Source organism: Lagopus leucura, unplaced genomic scaffold, assembly GCF_019238085.1.
Source record: "Lagopus leucura isolate 7727_CA_CO unplaced genomic scaffold, USGS_WTPT01 28383-0_obj-0_obj, whole genome shotgun sequence".
Classification (NCBI taxonomy): Eukaryota; Metazoa; Chordata; class Aves; order Galliformes; family Phasianidae; genus Lagopus; species Lagopus leucura.
The window spans coordinates 1-3,278 of NW_024966798.1; the positions used below are offsets into that span (position 1 = coordinate 1).

General features: G+C 54.3%; 1 pseudogene; it reads right to left on the reverse strand.

The window, feature by feature from the left end:
- Positions 1-1,619: 1,619 nt before the first annotated feature.
- Positions 1,620-2,842, reverse strand: LOC122192793 (annotated as a pseudogene).
- Between the last annotated feature and the right edge of the window lie 436 nt (positions 2,843-3,278).

Here is a 3,278-nt window from a genome sequence, read left to right on the forward strand (position 1 = left end):
GAAAGGGAGCAGTTCAGGGAAAGACACAGCCTGGGTGAGCCTGAGCTTTACTCTAGCATCTGAGGGAGCTATGGACATCAGCTGTGGACATGACTCATAAAGGTGTGGGTCAGCTGTTGATGTTCAGTGTTCTTAAGCAACCCAGCTGTATCTCCAAGGCTGTAGTCACAATTTCTCTGCAAGGCTGAGATACCCTGAGGATCATGGCGTCTCTCATTTTGCTCTCACGCACTTGCTCACAGTCTCTGAGGAACGACTTGAGCCCTGTGACCACGTCCTCGCTCATGTGCTGGAGTCACCTTTATGCCTTTTGTGTCAGGGCTCTTGAGGCAAAATGTGCCTGGACACTGCCACACATGTAATGCCTTTCTGCGGTGCACACTGGAGGATGCAGAACTGGCTGCGTCTGTGATGCTTTATGAAGCTGGTCTGACCTCTTTCAGCAGCAGTGAGAACTCTTCTCAGCTAGTCTAACCCTTAGAGCAGCATGGAGTGACCAGTGCTGCCTGGGGATAAGTCTTTTTTTCTACTTTCTGTCCCAAGTCCTTTCCTTTCCACAGAAACAGCAGAAGTGTTCCTTCAGAGCTGATTTACCCCTGCTGTGTTTCTTTTCCCTTTTTGTGGATGAGCAAGTGCCCCTTTAGGGATGAGCATCTCTTTGCTCCTCCCATTTTACAGCTCATAGCGGGGTGCCCAGGACACCCCACAGTTGTGGGGAGCAGCTGGCACAAGAGAAATAAGTCCTGAGGCTGCAGCAAAGATTTTGGGTCATTTGCAGTGGCTCAGTGGGAGCTTGCCGAGGCAAAAAGCAGCTGGAGATGTGCTCTGCAGTTCTGTGCTGGTTTGCAGATTCCTCAGGAGTTGTCCTGGGTCACCTGGCTTCCACCAAGAGTGCTCCTCTTCTCTCCACAGATCACATCCCAGGTGCTGTCTGTCTGTGGTAGGTACCAGAGCAAGGAGGCCTCTCCGTGCCATTGTTGCAGTGATTTCAGTCTGTGGCACCCACATTTGGACGCATGGATGCTCCAGGCACAGCTGTGAACCCTGGGGCTGGGAGAAAGATGCCAAAAACGATGTAGAGAAAAAACCAGAGGTAAGTCTCAGTTTGTTCTTGAATCAGGAAACACACCTGCTAAGGTGAAGCTGCTTTTCCCCTGCAACCTAGCCCTAATTCCAGGAATCAAGCACACCCCAAGCACCACCAGCTGGGACCATCCAGTAAGGTTTATTTTGGATGCTGCTCTCCAGCACCCATTTCGGAGCAGCCAGTGTGCTTCCCATGGATGCTCGCTGCTGTCCTGAGCCATTTATAACCTCAGGAGCCCCTGCTAGAAGGCAGCATACTTCAGAACTAAAATGGCATGGTTTTGTAGGAGGGAGCAGGGGCTTTGTACCAGGGAGCTGCAGAGCATCCTGGACACAGCATGGCGAGATGGGAACATCCACTGCCTGGCTGTGTTGGCTCCACAAAACTGCACGGGGACACAGCATCTCTAGCAAGAAAACCTCTGCAACTCATTCTGCTTCCTTCTTTTTACAAATGGCAGGTGCAGCTCGTTTTGGCCATGGGACACAGCATCTCCGACAGCATCCCAGTGCTGTGGCATCCCGCTGCCTGCCTCTCTGTGGGGCCAGGGCTGATGCAGAGCAAGGCAGCAGCTTGGTGCTGCAGTGGGAAGCGGAGGTGTGTGGAGTGCTGTAGGTGTGCTGGCTGTGCCCCGTCGCTGTGGGGTAGAGCTGGTGCTGCAGTGAGCCTTTGTGGGATGTTGGTGGTGCCTGGGGTTGGAGGGCTGTGCAAGCTGGCTATTGCAGGGCTGGGGAAAACGGGGATAACGAAGGGGATAATGGAGAGAGATGGCTTTGGTGGGGCTGCCTGATTTTTTAGGTGCTCCAGAGGGTTGCTGAAGTTAATCAGAAAGCACAGCATCTCTTCCTTGTAAACGTTTGGGGCTGAGGCACTGGGTGAGTGGAATGGCACAGCCGGGTCTGGAAATGATGGCTTTGGGTTTGGCCAATCCTTGGTGGCCCCTGGGTGAGCCCGTGCCCTTGCCCCTGCCTTCAGTCTCACGGACCAAGGGGGAAACAGCCTGCAGGCCCAAGGCTGCCTCGTCCTGTTCCACTTGGCTGTGGGTGGTGTGGGGCTGTGTGCAGTGGGCTGAAGCCGGCCCCAGGGGGCACCCAGCAGGCTTTGACAGCAGCAGAGGTGGCTGGCTGCAGGCTCTCTCTGCTCCACGCTTTGTTTGGTTCACAGGTCTTGGGCTGCTCCCAGTCGTCCTCCATGTTCCAAGAAATCCTTCAAGTTGGAGAGGTATCCCCCAAAGGGGTGGCAGCTGATGTGTTTCAGCACCTTACTGCAGTATGAGTGAAAGAAGCCGGTGAACACAGTGGGTGCAGGGGCCCCATCCTCAGCTCTTGGGTAAGGCTGTCTGTCCTGCCAGGGGAGCCCTGCGATGGGTCCTACCTCTCTCCAGCCTCCCCTGGATGCGTCCTTCAATCCTGGTGTCTCCGGGCTCCTCTGCTCCTTGAAGTGGGGGCTGGCTGCCAGCCGGCTGGGCTCGCCGCCCCATTGCCCTCCAGGCAGTGCTGTTAGTGGCAGTGGCAGGACTCTGCCTCACTCACCTGGGCCAGCAGCTTCTTCTTGGCCAGCAGAGAGGTGATGGGGTGGTTGCCTTTGGAGTAAAAGCTGGGAAAGAGGCACTTGCAGGCTTCAGTGTGGGCACAGCAAGTGTCGGGACACCCCCCAGAAGGGCTGTACCAGGGCCGTGGGGCTGGCACATTGCTCCACTGGCCAGCCTTGCTTGTGGGCCTCTGTTCGGTCTTCCTGGGTGGGGGATGCAGCCATCAGGAGGTACCCGGAGGGGGAAATCTGCTCAGTGCATCTTTAAGATGGGGAAGAAGAGTATACGTATCTGAGAATACCTCACTGGTGTAAAAATGTCAGCACTGATAGATAGCTGTGATGGAAACTTGTGTGGGAGCAATAATTCAGTAATAAAATAGGTCAGATCCTTACGCTGAAGGGGGTACCTTACAAGAACCATTTTGTGATTTGGTTTGACAGTTTGCTCTGCATGATGTGGATGGTGGAGCTGTGATGATGTGATCCATTTCCAGTTGTGAACAAGATTGCTCTAAGAGCTGCTGCAGTGAGATGCGTGTGGGCTGACTGTAAGCTGAAACGTAATTGCCTCTGAATATCAGTGCGTGTGGGGGGAGATTTTGTTTTTAATCCTGGGATTTCATCCTTGCCCTGCAGCAGCTCTGAAGAGGCCTTGTTT